This window comes from Terrapene carolina, unplaced genomic scaffold, assembly GCF_002925995.2.
Source record: "Terrapene carolina triunguis isolate 2854851 unplaced genomic scaffold, T_m_triunguis-2.0 Scaffold517, whole genome shotgun sequence".
NCBI lineage: Eukaryota > Metazoa > Chordata > Testudines > Emydidae > Terrapene > Terrapene triunguis.
In genome coordinates this window covers 803,061-818,992 of record NW_020664868.1, presented here as the reverse complement: position 1 = coordinate 818,992, position 15,932 = coordinate 803,061, and positions in this window count along the sequence as shown.

The window sequence follows — 15,932 nt, the reverse complement described above, 5'->3', positions numbered from 1 at the left end:
GGGGGGGGGGAAGGCCGTGGCTTCTGCTGGCGCTGGCAGAGCCCCAGGCCCACGTTCCCTGCTGCGCCCCCCCCCCAGGGGGTTCTGTCCCCGGCGATCCCAGCCTGTGCACCCAGCGCCTCCCTCCGCCAGCGCCCCAAGGAGCCGCCCCCAGCAGTGGGACAAGGACAGGGGCTGGCTAAGAGTGGGCAGCATTATATGCCCCCCCACCCATATAGTGAGGCCCCGGCAGTGCAGAGGAGTGGGGTTCAGGGGTGACCGAAGGGGGGGGCTGGTTTAGGTTTGGCTCTGACCTCCTGCAAGTTTTTGGGGGGCTAGATTTGGGGACCACTGCCCACTCGCAGGGTTTGGTTTTCTTTGCAGAATCTGCTGCAGCAGCTTCCCCACCTCCACCTAATGGCCACCCAGGGTATTGCAAGGGTGAGACCTGTCTCTAGCAGCTGGGAGTTGGTTAATTAAGCAGGTTCGCTAATTACCCCAGCGGGGTTGGTTATTGGACAGTGCTGGAGCTCCTGCAAACTGTCCCAGTTGGCACAGCACGGCCGTGGGCCTTGGCACGAATCTCCACCGTGCCAGACCGCCCCCCTCTGCGTGGTGTTCAGCATGTGGACACGGCTTCCCGCAGCCCCCCAGGTACGTGGGTGTGCACAGCCGCACACGCGGGCGAGTCTCGACCGCCCCTGCCTCGGAGGTCAGGGCTCCCGGGTTCCATGTCCACCTCTGCCATGCAACGCCGGGCAAGTTGCTTCCCTCTTCCGTGCCTCAGTTTCCCCTCCCACCCTTTGTCTGGTTAGCCTGGCAGCTCTTTGGGGCAGCACCCCGTCCAATGGGGCCCTGCGCCCGGTCCGACAGGGGCCCCGATCTCCGTTGGGCTCTGTGCAGCAGGGGAAGGCGGTAGGTGCTTTTGTTATACACCTGCTAACTGTTGAACAGAGCCAGGACGCGATGCATTCTCCCTCCCTGGGGAACTCTGGCCTCCGAGGGCTGCTTAGCTCAGCCTCAGGTGTCTGGGCTGGAAGCAGGGACCCGGGGGGAGGTTCTCTGGCCTGGCTTGTGCAGGGGGAATCAGGTGCCCCCGCATAGCGAGAGGCTCCCAGTGCCACGCTCGGCTCTTAAAAGACATGGCCCCGATCACCCTCCCTACCCCGTCAGCCGCAGGGAGTCATTGGCTGACGATGGTACAGGGCCTACGCGCCCGCTCCCTGCCGTCTGCCGGTCCTGTCCTCGTGCAAAGAGCTCAGCGCCCGGGGGATCGACGCCATGGGCCGGGCGCCCGTTCGCTAGCGGAATGGGGTTTGCCCAGCCGTAGCCTCGCTCCCGGCATCCCCGCAATTAACTAACCCCACTGCTGTTGTATTCATCAGCTCCCCACCAGCTCGGGGGCGGGCGGGGCTGGAGGAGGGGCTGGTGTCTGACTGGAGGCTCAAGACGCAACACGCGGCGCTGGGACCGGCAGTACTCTGTGTGTGTGTGTTGCATTGGGTGCGGCATGTGTGTGTAACGAGCATGTGTAATGAGCAGGTGCGAGGTGTGTAATGAGCATGCGGGGCGTGTAATGAGTGTGTGTGGCCATGCGGGGTGTGCAATGAGCGTGTGTTGCGTGTGGAATGAGCGTGTGGAATGAGCATGTGCAGGGCTTGTAATGAGCGCATGTGGGGCGTGTAATGAGTGTGTAGCCATGCGAGGCGTGTAACGAGCACGTGTAATGAGCATGTGCGGGGCGTGTAATGAGCGTGTGTGGGTGTGTAATGAGTGTGAGCAGGGTATGTGGGTCATGTAATGAGTGTGTGTGGCCATGCGGGGTGTGTTATGAGCCCATGCGGGGCGTGTAACACCCCCAGCCACCTGGCCCATGGCTGTGTCTAACCAGGGCCCTGCTCTGCCCTGGCCGGGCAGGTGAGGGGGGAGTGAAACAACGGCCAGCGAAGCGCCGTGTTGCCTGACCACGTCTCCTTGCCCCAGAGACAGCAACGGGCAGGGAAAGGAGTTGCGTCCTGGGGGGACGTTTGGGGCTGGATTGCTAAGGGGGCAGAGCCCCCCTCTCTGCCCCAATGCACCACACTGGAAATGTGTGTTTGTGTCCCACAGATAAGAGCCTACTACTGCTGCAAGCTGGCAGAGCTGGTCCCCCAGCAGAGCCCCACACTCTGGGGACAAAGGCAGCGGTGCCAGCAGAGGCGCAGGCAGGCAGCGACGGGGGTTCGGTTCCCGGCGCCGCTGCGGATTGTGTGTGCGACCTTGGGCCCAGTGTGGAAAAGGAGACAACGTCGCTGCTTGAACAAAGGAACGTGTGTAAATGCTCCGGGAGCGTCTGGGTGCCCAAAATGTGGCCGGCGCTCTGGGGGGGTGGCTGCCTGACTCTGAATGCAGCTCTCTGGGGATGGCCGGCACGGCAGCACGGTTTATTACAATGATCCGTTTCTCCTCCTCTAGGAGAGGAACATCCCTGTGTCCGGGGTCGATCTCCAGCGCCCCTCCTAGCACGAAAGCTGCAGCAGAGATCAGAGCTGTTTGCTTTGCTGTGATTACATGGACGCGCCAGCTGGCCTGATGGGCTGGAAATCCCACGCCCGCCCAAAGGTCACACTTGCAAGAGAGAGGCTCCTCTGCCCTTGGGTCCTCTCAGCCTCCATAAGTAAGTTGGTATCGAGCACAGCGGCCTCCAGAGAGCTATTTATGTTGCTGTAACATGTGACCGAGATATGGGCCACATTGTGCCTGGCGCTGCCCAGACCCCGACCGAGATCAGGGCCCTGTTGCACCGGGCGCTGCCCAGACCCCGACCGAGATCAGGGCCCCGTTGCGCCAGGTGCTGCACAGACCCCAACCAAGATCAGGGCCCCGTCGGGCCGGGCACTGCCCAGACCCCGACCGAGATCAGGGCCCCATTGGGCTAGGCGCTGCCCAGACCCCGACTGAGATCAGGGCCCCGTCGCGCCGGTTGCTGCACAGACCCCGACCGAGATCAGGGCCCCGTCGTGCCGGGCGCTGCCCAGACCCCGACCGAGATCAGGGCCCCGTCGGGCCGGGCGCTGCCCAGACCCCGACCGAGATCAGGGCCCCGTCGCGCCGGGCGCTGCCCAGACCCCGACCGAGATCAGGGCCCCGTCGTGCCGGGCGCTGCAAAGATACAGCTGGAGACAATTCAGCTGAGTGACCAGTGTGCTTAGCCCAGTGAGCTTACAATAACAAACCTGCTTGAGCAGTCCTAGTGCTCCCGAGAGACCCTACAATAACAACCGTGTGCATAGCTCCAGCACCCTAGAATAACAAACTTCGCTTTCCCTGCCACTTCTTGAATTCCCCACTCCCTGCTCGCTGGCTGGTTGGGGTGGGGGTGTTAAACCAGCAGAAATGGGTCGGGGGTCCCCCCCCCCGCCTCCATGCACGAGGCTGGCTAGGAGTGCGAGAAAGTCGTTGCCATGGTGATGCAAGGTGGCAGGCGGGTTGGCGCGCTCGGCTGTGACCTCGTTAAAGCTGCTCGGCGGGTGGGACTCACTCCGTCGTTAGGCAACTTAGGGCTCAGCGGGGGATTTGTGTCCCACCCCACCTGGTGTCCTGGTTATCCCAGGGCCCTGCCAGGCCGCTGGCAAGGGCTGCTGTCCACCCGCTGACCGGGGGCGCTGGGCGCCCATGTCATTGAGAGCTGTCCTTTTATCTTCGTTAATCAGAACACGGAGCGGCTTGAGGGCCGGCAGCATCGCTGGGGCAAAGGCCGCCCTGGGCGCGGGGCAGGGGGCACGTAGGCAGGGCCCGGGCAGCACAGGCTAGCAGTCCCGGACTCCTGGGTTCTATTTCCTGCTGGAGGAGGGAGCAGGGACGGGGCAGTGGGTGGGGACGGGATGAGGCGTCTATTCCCCGCTCTGCCGCGGGACTGCAGGCAGCTGCCTTCACTCTCCACACTGCAGTTTCCAGTCCTGTCTGCTTAGGCTGGGGGCTCTTTGGAGCAGGGATTGTACCTTGGGGTCTGGGTGGCGCCCGGCCTGATGGGGGCCCCAATCTGGGTCCTGAACAGAGACTCCCCGAGTCCCCAGTGCACAAACCCCCGGATTAATGGGAATTAGGAGCGTCTGTCTCTTAGGGGGGTGGGGCCCAACCCCGCCCCTTTCCTCCACATTTCACTCCTGGCTGATTACAGTGGAAAAGACCCCCACGGGTCTGTCCACACTGCGCACCAAGCCCCGGTTCTGACTCCAGTTTGAGCCCACAGGCTGTCCACACACAAATTCGTCTGACTGGGGGCAGCTCAGGACCCAGGTACAAGTAAGGCCCCACCCGTGGGGGTCTGAGCCCAAGTCCTGCTAAGACTCCGGTCCGAGCCCTGCTATCCTGCGGTGTGGACGCAGCTCCAGCCGCAGCCCCGAGGCAGAAGGTCTGTGTCATGCAATCTGGTTGGGAGACCTGGGGCCGGCAATTGCAAGCCCAATGCAGTGTGGACACTCAAGTGGGGACTTGACCACCCCGACTCCACCTGGGTCCCCCAGACCTGGTTTTACAAAGCAGTGTGGACATATTCTAACCGCGCCAATGCACTGTACAGGAGCCTGAGCGCCTGGTGCCAGGCTGAGGGGCTCTATTACTTGGCAGGGTGCCTAGGGGTTAGCCGTTGCAGGGCCTTACGTCCCTCTGTGGAGTTTAGCTCTGACGGGCTTTTGGAAACGTGACTCTCTGAGCCCTTTGGTCTGTGGATGAGGAAAACTCTGTGGCAGCTGCTTCTTCCCTCACAAAACAAGCTGGGTGCAAACAGAGCTTCCGCTACCAACCCACCAGCCTCCCCTCCTGGCCACGTTGCCCCAGAGATCTGAGCAGGAACCTGCTTTAGTTACTGGGCAGCTGACATCTGGGTTATCGGCAGACCCAGCCCTGCTCCAGAGGAGGGCAGACAGCTGTGTTGATGCTCTGGTTAACCAGAAACAGGTACTGGTGGGCGACGGGAGATCAGGTGTTGGAGTTAATGATGCATAAAGGAACTAGCAGTGTATGATATCTCCTCCCAGCATCCAGAGACCGGGGGGAACCCTGCGGGCCTGCTCTGTGCTAGCCCCCAGCCACCTGCATCACGAATCTGGGTGCGTCTTTTTTTAGATCATGTGAGAGCAGCATGATTTGATCTAAGGGACTGGGCATGAGGCTCTGTGCCCGGCCTCCTGGGTTCCCCACTTTGAGAGCTCTAATAGTGCGAAGGGACTGGGAGTCAGGACGCCTGGGTTCTGTTTCCCATTATGGGAGGGAGGGTCATCGAATGGTAAGAGGGGACCCAAAACCTGGAAAATCCCCCACAATGAGACTTTTGTTTGTTTTGTTTTGTTTTGTTTTGTTTTTGCTGGAAAAAAACCACAACCAACCAAACAAAAAAATAGTGTGTTTGGTGGGGAAAGGACTATTTTGGGTTGGAAACAAGCAATTCTGGATGAAAACTGGCAACTCACTGCAGCCAACAACCCCCCTAGGAAGGGTGTGGCCGGTGGGAGTGGTCTCTGTTCAGTGTTTTGGCAGCAGGTAGCTTACTAAACAGGCCGTGGCTTTTACCAGGGGGTCTGAAAAACCTTGACAAAGGAGCGCAGAGTCATTCTACCCCTTCCACAGATGGGGAAACTGAGGCAGGGGGTTTGATAAGGTCACCCACAAGGCCAATGCTCTCTTCACTAGGCCAAGCTGCCTTCCCTTTCAGGTCATATGTTATAACACCGAATGAGCTGATTCCTCACCTCCATGCTGGGGATGGCACATGGGCGAGGTGGGAAGGTTTCCCTGTTTCTGTCTGAGCCCTACCTGTCCTGTGGAAAGAAGACATTCGTCTCCAGAGCTGTCAGTCAGCAATAGATCCCACCCAACCACCCCAAAAATACAGGCCAGATCAAAGGGGCTTGAAGGGGGGATGCGATGCCTTTGAAAACTCCCTTGATTTTGCTCTCCAAGGGAAGCCTGTTGACTCTGAGCGACTGGAATGTTAGTCCTCAGGGCCCAGCTATTTATCTAGCGACTGAAGTGTGCAGGGGTTGGGGAGAAGGTGGGTTTTGCCAGCTGGCGTCCGTCTGAAATGTGCGCCCTGTCGCCCTCAAAAATCACCTGGGAGATGGGGGTTCAATTCCCAGCTCGGCCAAGACCTCCATGGGTGATCTTGGGTCTGCATCGCCCTGGGCCTCAGTTTCCCCAGCTGTAAAATGGGTTCCTTTGTCTGTTTGGATTTGTAAGATCTTTGGAGCAACGACTGGGTCGGGGTGGCACCCGGCCCAACGGGGGCCCTGATCTTGGTTGGGGTCTATGCAGCGCCCGGCCCAGTGGGGCTCTGATCCTGGCTGAGGTCTCTAGGTGCTACCATATTAAAGTAAGATGTTTTGCCAAATCAAAAGCCCAGATCCGAACACTTCTCCCTCGCACTTGGGAAAGGCTTGAAGCTGAATCTGAACTCCCAGGAGGTCTATTCCCTCCTCTGAAATGAACCACACTCTCAGGTGTCAACACCCTTGAAGTCTGGATCAAAATTTAGCTGCTGGCACAGTCCAAAAGGAAATCCCAGCTCCTGACAGCCACGAATTTTGAGCCCAACATTCCTCTCTCAAACTCACCCCTAAGTTAACTAGGGGCACAGCTGAGAATCCAGTGCAAAAAGCCCCCAGATAACTTAGGGCTACATTTGCGGGTGGGGATGCGACTGAGAAATCAGCCGGGAAACCTGTCCTCACTGAGCAGATTAAACCTTTTAATTACCTTGATCAATCTGCCGGGCCAAACTCAGGATCAAACAGCTGCTTCTGCTAATCTCAGAAGCAAAGTCAACAGGGCTTGTTTTCACTCCTGGCGCCACACAGGAGCCTGTCTCTGTCTCTCGAGGGGCTCCCAAGAAGCAAAGCAAACCACAGGCTGACTCACTGGGGGGGCGGACAAGGAAGCTGATAAATCAATATTGACCCAAAGCACTCTTGGCACACAATAGATCTGCAATAGATGAGGTCATTACCTCTCCCAGAGTGCTGAGATGGCTGGGGGTTTGACCCAGCCCCTGGAAGAGGGGGGAAGCGCCCCGGCCCTCTTGGGAGAGATGGAGGAGGAAAACAAATAATGATCTTTTTGGTCAGCTTCCGTGGTTAGGGGCAGCAGGGGCCGTGGGGGCTGGGATCCGCCTAGATGAAGAGCACTAGGAACTCCAGGGAGGAGGGCTTGGGGGAAAGGACCCTGGGCCTTTCTCTTCTAGAGGCTCCTGGCTCTGGTCTGGCCCCAGACTGGGGCATAGGCTGGCTCAGGGAATGGGGGGGGGGGGTCTCTCCCCTCTAGGGTAGCAGTTTCAGTCTGACCCCAGGTCAGGGAGGGAGCAATTGGCATTGATCCTGGGGGGGGGGTTCGCCTTCCTCTGCAACAGGTTAGTTGCAGGTTTAAACTAGTGTAACTGGAGTCACTTGAAGTCTTTAAATCCTGATTTGAGGGTTTCAGTAACTCAGCCAGAGGTTAGGGGTGGGTGTAGGGTGACCAGCAGGGCTGCCTGGGATGGGGGGGGAGGGCAAGTGGGGCAATTTGCCCTGGGCCCCAGGGCCCCCACGAGAATATAGTATTCTATAGTATTACAACTTTTTTTTATGGAAGGGGCCCCCCGATATTGCTTTACCCCAGGCCCCCTGAATCCTCTGGGCGGCCCTGGTGACCAGACAGCAAGTGTGAAAAATCGGGACGGGGGTGGGGGGTAATAGGAGCCTATATAAGAAAAAGACCCAAAAATCAGGACTGACCCTATAAAAGCGGGACATCTGGTCATCCTAGGTGGGTGAGGTTCTGTGGCCTACAGTGTGCAGGAGGGCAGGCTAGATCAGGGGATCTCAAACTGGGGGTCAGGACCCCTCAGGGGGTCACGAGGTTATTACCTGGGGGGTCGCGAGCTGTCAGCCTCTACCCTAAATCCCGCTTTGCCTCCAGCATTTCTAATGATGTTAAACATATAAACAAGTGTTTTGACTTGATAAGGGGGGTCGCACTCAGGGCCTCGCTGTGTGAAAGGGGTCACCAGTACAAAAGTCTGAGAACCACTGGGTTCAAAGGATCATGATGGTCCTTTCTGGCCTAGTTCACAGCGTCCAGGCCTAGTTCAGGATTGAGCGTGGGGGTCTAGTGGCCAGCACAGGGGACTGGCAGCCAGGATACCTGGGGTTCTCGATTCTGCGTGTGACCACAGGCAAGTCACGTCCTCTCCTGGCAGCCAGGATTCCTGGGGCTCTCAATTCTGAGTGTGATCACAGGCAAGTCACGTCCTCTCGCTGTGCCTGGCTCTCACCGTGTAAAACACTTACCTCAAGTGGCAGGACGATTTGAATTCATATTAGGAAAGTGCTTGGAACTTTGCGGACAATCAAAGCGCTCTTGAGGTGCCGCCGGATTCTGTGCGATGCCCTTTACCAGAAATTCAGCAAATCAGTAGCATCAGACCCCAAAACCCACGCTGGGGAGAAGAGATTGCTGACTGTTAAGTGCGTGATAATACGCAAACCCCAGCCTAGGTACATATTTGCCTGCGAGAACAGAATGGTGCAGGTACATAACCTGCGTTATATTTATTTTAAAGCCGTGAATAGTATTTACTCAACCCAGCAGCGTGGCTTCTCCAGCAGCCAGCAAATAACAGCCGGTCTTAACACAGAAACACACCAAAATATTTACCTGGCAGCAGAAATTGTTCTGATCTCTCAGCCAGGTAAGTTCCAAGGGCCTGGGCCCGAAGGGCAGCGCTGCCAGCTTTCGTGAGTCTCGCTGCATTTTGTTGTTTTCAGATCCCCAGCTCTTGGAGTCACGTGACTGCGTGAGAATCTCCGCTTTCTTTTTTGTTGTTGTTGTTAACCAAAGGTAATTGTCGAGCCCTCCGGGCTGCAGAGAAACGCTTGGAAACGTGGCCTGAGCACCCCGAAAGGAAGTGCAACAAATACAAAACCCAAAATTAATTAAAAAAAAAAAACTCTTGATTTTTTTGATTTTTTTTTATTTTTAAACCAGTCTCATAATCTTTGACCATTTGGAGTTGATCCTCTGGGGAAGCAAAGTGAGGGTGGAGTGTAAATTAGCAGGATTGCAAACGAACATCAGAATGGCCCGAGTGGGTCAGACCAGTGGTCCGTCTAGCCCAGTATCCTGTCTTCCGACAGTGGCCAGTGCCAGCTGCTTCAGAGGGAATGAACAGAACAGGGCAGTCACCGAGTGATCCTTTCCCTGTCGTCCAGTCCCAGCTCCTGGCAGTCAGAGGTGTAGGGACGCCTAGAGCATGGGGCTGTGTCACTGACCATCGTGGCTAATAGCCATTGATGGACCTGTCCTCCATGAATTTATCTAGTTCTTTCTTGAACCCAGTTATGCTTTTGGCCTTCACAACATCCTCTAGCAAGGAGTTCCACAGGTGACTGTGCATTGGGTGAAGGAGTTCTTTCTTATGTTTGCTTTAAACCGGCTGCTTATTCATTTCCTCAGGTGAAGGGGTAAATAGCACGTCCCTAGTCACTTTCTCCACACCAGCCATGATTTCATAGACCTCGATCATACCCCCCTGCCCCTTAGTCGTCTCTTTTCTAAGCACTGTTCAGCAGGGGTCAGAATTAGAGGGGTCAGGTTGGATTTACACTCCTATGGGTGAGGGGCCAGCACATTAGGTACCAGTTATTTCCCACGGGGACAGATTTTACCCTCAGGGCCCCTTGATTTGGACCAAAGGAAAATCAGACACCGAAAAATGAGCATAGGGTCACCAGACTGGTGCAAGATGGGAGACGTAGCCTGAGCAGGGAGCCTGGCCTGGGGGTGAATTAGAACTCTCATTGTGCATCCTGGTGACATTTCAGAAGTGAGAGAGTTTTAGTTTCAATTTGTTTTACTGAAAACGTGAACATTTCCCTGAAACATTTTGATGAAAACAAAACAATTTGTGTGTGTGTGTTTTGTCTCAATTTTCCATGGAAAAAAGAACATTTTCCAACTAGTTTTAATGGTACAGCCAGACAGGACCACTATGATCATTTGGTCTAGTCCAACCCCCTGTATAACACAGGTGTTGGTACTTATATGCCAGATCTTTGGTTTTGTTAATTCTACTAAACCCTTAGCTTCAATGAATCCTGTAGCAAGGAGTTTCAAAGGCTAATTATACCTGGTATGAAAAAGTATTTCCTATGGATGAATGGAGAAATACAACCAGAATAGCAGTTTTTTTTAAGCAAGGGAGCAATATTTTATTTAACTCTTTGCCTTTTACCTGTCTCTAAAGAAGTTATAAAATATAAACACAGGTGTGATTTTAAATATATATAATATAAGTATAACTGCAAGTGTGTAGACTGTCCCTGATTTTCAATGTTATTCTAAGAAATGAAATTATCAAGTTAAAAAATAACCAATAGATTTTTCCAATCTACATTTTTCTTTAAAGGCGAATAAATAAATGGATTTGGAAAGCATTATTAAGTACAATTAAAAGGATTATGTGATGAGTGTGATCATATTAGAATTGTAATATCTAGTTCTGATGCAGTGCATTCTATCTGTAGATCTCCAAGCTACAGCCTGTTAAAAAAACACAACAAAAAACTTTTATTTTCCCAATAAAAATGGCTTTTAGACCAGAATGAACATTTGAATGGAGAATTTTCATTTAGGCCAAAATTTTCTAGTGGTGTTTTTTTTTTTTTTTCCCCATAGATTCCGTGGCTAGCAGGGACCGTTGTGGTCATCTAGTCTGACCCTTAAAACACAGGCCCAAGAACTTCCTCAAGATAATTCCCAGAGCAGATCTTTTAGAAAAACATCCCAGCTTGATTTAAAAAGTGTCAAGTGATGGAGCATCCACCACGACCCTTGGGTAAATTGTTCCAATGATTAATTACTGTCGCTGTTAAAAATGTGCCTTATTTCCAGTCTGAATTTCTCTACTTCATCTTCCAGCCACTGGATCCCGTTATACCTCTCTCTGCTAGATTAAATATTTGTCCCTCATGTAGATACTTACAGACTGTAATCAAATCACCCCTTAACCTTCTCTTTAAATAATTGGTTGAGTTTGTTTTGTTTGTTTGTTTTTGTCAAAAAAAAACCAACCCAAATCCTGAACATCTTTTAGCAAATATTGTCAGTTTGGGGTTCAAATGTTTGGGTTTTTTTTTTTATTTTTTTGAAACCCAAATATTTTTATCTAAAACATTTTTCAAATTAGCTTGTTTCAGGATGAAAAAAAATCCAGAAAAATTTGGCAGAGATTACAAAAGAAAAAACATACCCAGCATTTTACAAAGGTGGTAAGGTGTCACTAGCCCCAGCTGTCCCCCGCTAATGCTGCCACGCAGTCACCAAACCAAAGTGTCTGTGGTAAAAAGAAATGCCTCGTGTTTGTGTTCTTTGTACCCTGGGGAGAGCAGAGTGGAGTAAATGGGATGTGTGTTGTGAGCCGCTCCGTTGGGGTCTCTATTGTCAACCTTTGCAATCAGGCACCATTAGCTACGTATCCCATGCCAGTTCTGAAGGCTCCCTCAGAGGCGGATGCAGCTCTGGCCTAGCCCACTCCAAAGTCCCACCCACACCTGCAAGCAGGTAAGTTTGGGGAATTAATGGTGAAGGCTAGAGACTTGGGTTCAGTTCCTGCCTCTGCTGCTCCGCGTGTGACCTTGAACAAGTATTTCTGCCCTCAGATCCCTAGCTGTGAAATGGGACACATCAGGCCGCCTTAGAACTGGGAAAAGCTGGTTTTGACTCAAACTTTTTTCGGTGGAAAAATGGAATTTGGATTGTGCAAAATTTTCTGTGAACTCGTGTTGAATTTGTGGAATGATCTCAGTTCGGGAAAATAACCCCCGCCCCCCCCAAATGAAGCTACCACGACTTGCTAAACATGAGGCTTCTGTTGTTGGCCTTGGGCTGACAGTGTGCAGTAGTGTTGGGGCTCACGGCCAGGCCTTGGCCTCTGAGACCACCTTGCCCAAGTCCGGGGAGGTTATAATGGGCCTCTGGAGCGGATTTATTCTCTAGCTCGGGATCTGCAAAGCCATAGTCAGCGTGGGAGGTGACGGGGCTGCTGGCGCAGGTCTTGTGGAGCGCTGAGATTGGGCTATGTGGCTGCTCCAGGTCCCGCTGCTTGGCTTGCCGCTTCATCTTGTAGCGGTGGTTCTGGAACCAGATCTTCACCTGGTTGGGGGTCAGGTGGGTGACCTTGGCCAGATGCTCCCGCTCAGGAGCAGTCAGGTATTTTTGGAGCTCAAACCTCTTCTCCAGCTCGTAAACCTGAGCCTGAGAGAACAGTACCCTCCTCTTCCGCCTGGACGTGTTCTGGAGAAAGAGGGTAGATTTGGCCACCTCCCCGATATATCCCAGGCAACTAGTGCTGAGCATGTTAAATCCAGACGGTCCCATGTACCTAGAGACTGGGAAAGGAACAAGAAAGTTGGGGTCACTTTGGCGCCGAGCCTGTCAATGGGCCCCTGCTCCCAGGCAGATCACCAGTGAAATCGACGTCCTCCCTATAGAATTAGGTTGGACTGGATCGGGCAATGTGTGTCATCAAGTCTGCTCTCCTGGGTTCCATCCGTGCGGATCCGGAGCTAGGATTGGGCCCTTGGGTTTAAATGTTCATGTAAAAACAGCTGGTGGCAACATCACTTTCAAATATTAATCAGAATTATTTAGCATAATAATTAACTGCTCCCAGTAGCTACGGAGCAAGGACAATGAGAAACATCCCGCCATTGGTTTCAATCAGGGCTTAATTTGTGCCGAGCCCCAGCACCTCTAAGCTCGGCAGTTCATCGCGCCGGCACCTCTGGGCTTGGTGCGTCAATTACAAAAGTAAAAAAATTGCTTGAGCCCCGGCACCTCTTTCATTAGAAATTAAGCACTGATTTCAATGGCGGTTTCTACTTAAAAATCCACCGCCCAAGCAGTACTTGGCAATTGCGTAGGGTAACGCTTTTTATCCCAAGATCTCAGAGCACTTTACAAAGGTGCCTCGGTGCCATTAGCCCCATTTTACAGAGCGGGAAACCGAGGCAAGGAGCGGCAAGTAGGGGATAAGTAGCATTAACTCATTAAATGAAACTAGCTGACATGGTTACTTTCAATCTTGGGATTTTTAAAGTCGAAAAGAACTGCTGGTATCACTAGTAAAAACAGTCTGAATTTAAAAAAAAAAAGCTTTGATGGTAACATTTAAAATATTAGAGTTTTAAGTTTTTGTTTTTTAATAATTATTTTAAATCTGTGGAGTAGAAAGGATTTTAGAGCACTCAAAAAAACCGGCTGTTGAACAGCAAAGCTAGTTTAAACTTTAAACTATAGAAGGGTCACTGCAACAACTTTGGTATCATTAGGGTTTTATTTTAAAGCAAAACATGTGCCCGCCATGCAAATAGATTCATTGTTACGCTGGCATATGTAACTGTGAGAGAGGTGACTAGAAACGTAATTATAGGGTTGCATTTGGGGGAAGTAAGGAAATACACAAGCAAACGTGCTGAGTTATTATTTGACACAGTTTGTTCTCTTGGAGATTACAATGGATTCATGATAGAGTCCCAGGTCAGAAGAGGCTACTGCAATCATCCAGTCTGACTTCCTGTTTTACACGGGCCAGAGATAAATAATAAATAATTCCCCCAAATAATTCCTGTTTGAACGGAGCGTATCTTAGAGAGAAACAGGCTTTGATGCTCTCCATCCAGTTTCCTCGGCCCACCACCAGAAGGAATGCTCTGAACTGCCTGGCAATTATTTCCAGGTAGCCAATTCGATTCCCTTTTTGAATGTTCCAGATCTGACAAGGAGATCTTAAGTATCGGTTTTAAATATAGAGCCATGATGGGTTTCTATTAGGAGGGGGGGAATGAGTAACTGATTGTTCTTAGGTAAACAGCAATAGGTATTAGCTATTAGGTAAACTCTGAGTTGCTTAGCCAGTGTCAAGGAGATTGGGGGCAGATTCCCAGCCCCATTGCACCATTGACTGTGATTTACACCAGTTGAGGATCTGACAGTCAGCCTTGTTGGTTTCATGGATGTAAAATAGGACTTTGTTCTGTTGATCTCTTTGAAGTTTGCTCCAGAGTCACACGGCTATGAAGGAGATCGGAATCTGACCCAAATATTAATTTCTGAGCCTGAATCAGCAAGAGACAGAGGCAAACACATACACCAAAATATCTCACCAGTGCCCTAGGAAATCTGCACCACTCCGCTAGGGAATAACTTGGTCACTTTCCTGTTTAGAACAGCAGCTAGATTATAAACCACAGGGGATAAATTAACCTTGATACGTGCCTTTTAAGCAACAGGATTTTAAAAGCATGAGAATCCAAACTGTGCATCAGCTGATCTTAAATTGTGGCTTCTTTTTCGAAGGGAACACATAATTCTATGGCATGTGTTATACAGGTCAGACTACATGATCACAAAGGTCCCTTCTGGCCTTGGAATCTATGAATTATATAAATCCTAGTGATATACTTAGCAGAGCAGCATGTGATCAGAATCAGTTTCCTGGGGATCAGATAAATGGGGAAACATTTGGACAAGAAAAATTCAAAATATTCTAGCTGGGTGGAGTACAATCTCTTAGCTGATGCTGCTTTCTTTATTTCTCAACATCAGTTTCCCTTAGAATATCAATTTAATAATAATTTACAGGTTGTATTAATTGTGTTTTTATATTTGATTGCTACATATTCCTGGGGGTTTGCTTTATATGTATATGTTAACATGCCACTTTAATAATAATAATAATTAATAATAAAACCTAGCTCTTGTATAGATTCATAGATTCCAAGGCCAGAATGAACCACTGTGATCTAGTCTGATCTCAGGCCAGAGAACTTCCCCAAAATGATTCCCAGAGCGGATCTTTTAGACAAACATCCCATCTTGATTTTAAAATTGTCAGTGACGGAGAATCTGCCACGACCCTTGGTCAGTTGTTCCAATGGTTAATTACTCTCCTCGTTAAAATTAATATAGCGCTTTTCATCAGTAGATTTCTGCTAATTAAAATGCTAATGTTTGAGCTAGTTTTCCTCTTGAAAGAGGACTTGTTAAAATCTCTTGTCTTCAAATAACCAAGTGAGATCTTCAGTTTTATAATGTAATGTTAATGTGCATATATTAATTTCCATTACGATTTTGCAGAAACTCGGTAACATAATTAAACGTTCCTATAAATTATACACAAATCAGCGATCAAAGTGGATTGAATTGGAGAAATCTCACTTAGCTGATTGTTTGGAGTTTTCTTTTTAAAAAACTACTGGGATGAAGTCATTTGCAGTCTAACCATTAGAGAAGGGTCTTTGGAATTTTAGATACAATCCTGCAAACTATCCAGTACCCAACATAACACTTACTGCTCAGTAAATCTATTAACGCCAATGTCCAGTCCTCCAACTGCTGTAAATCAAAGTCAAGGCAGCTGTGTTGATTTACGCTCGCGGAGGAGCTTCGCCAAGAAGCTTGATTCTCTGCTCATACTGGTGTAGATCATGAGGAACTCCATTTAAACCTTTGGTGTAAATGAGCGTCTTATTGGCTTCAGTGGGGCAACTCCTGTTAGTAGCTAGCCTGACCGTATAGGGCTGAAGTTTGTTTGTTTATTGGGGTAGCGGCACAACTGGGGTGTTCTTAAAAATTGGAGGGCCAAATCCTGACACCCCTACTCAGGGCAAAACTCCCATTGACCTGAAGGGGCATTTAGCTAAATTTAGTCAATCCGGGGTCTTGTCTTTTCTTCATTCGTATTTTTCACATGCCGCTTGAGGATTTACAATTAGGTGTATTTAAGATATCGCTATCTCTTTAGCTATCTCTCTATCCATCCCCATACACTCCATCTGTCCTAACGCGCACACACTATCCAATCTACCTATTCCCATATTATCTATCTATCTAATCTGAATTATAAAATCAATGTGTGTTTTTCAGAGGCAGGTGAATCAAAA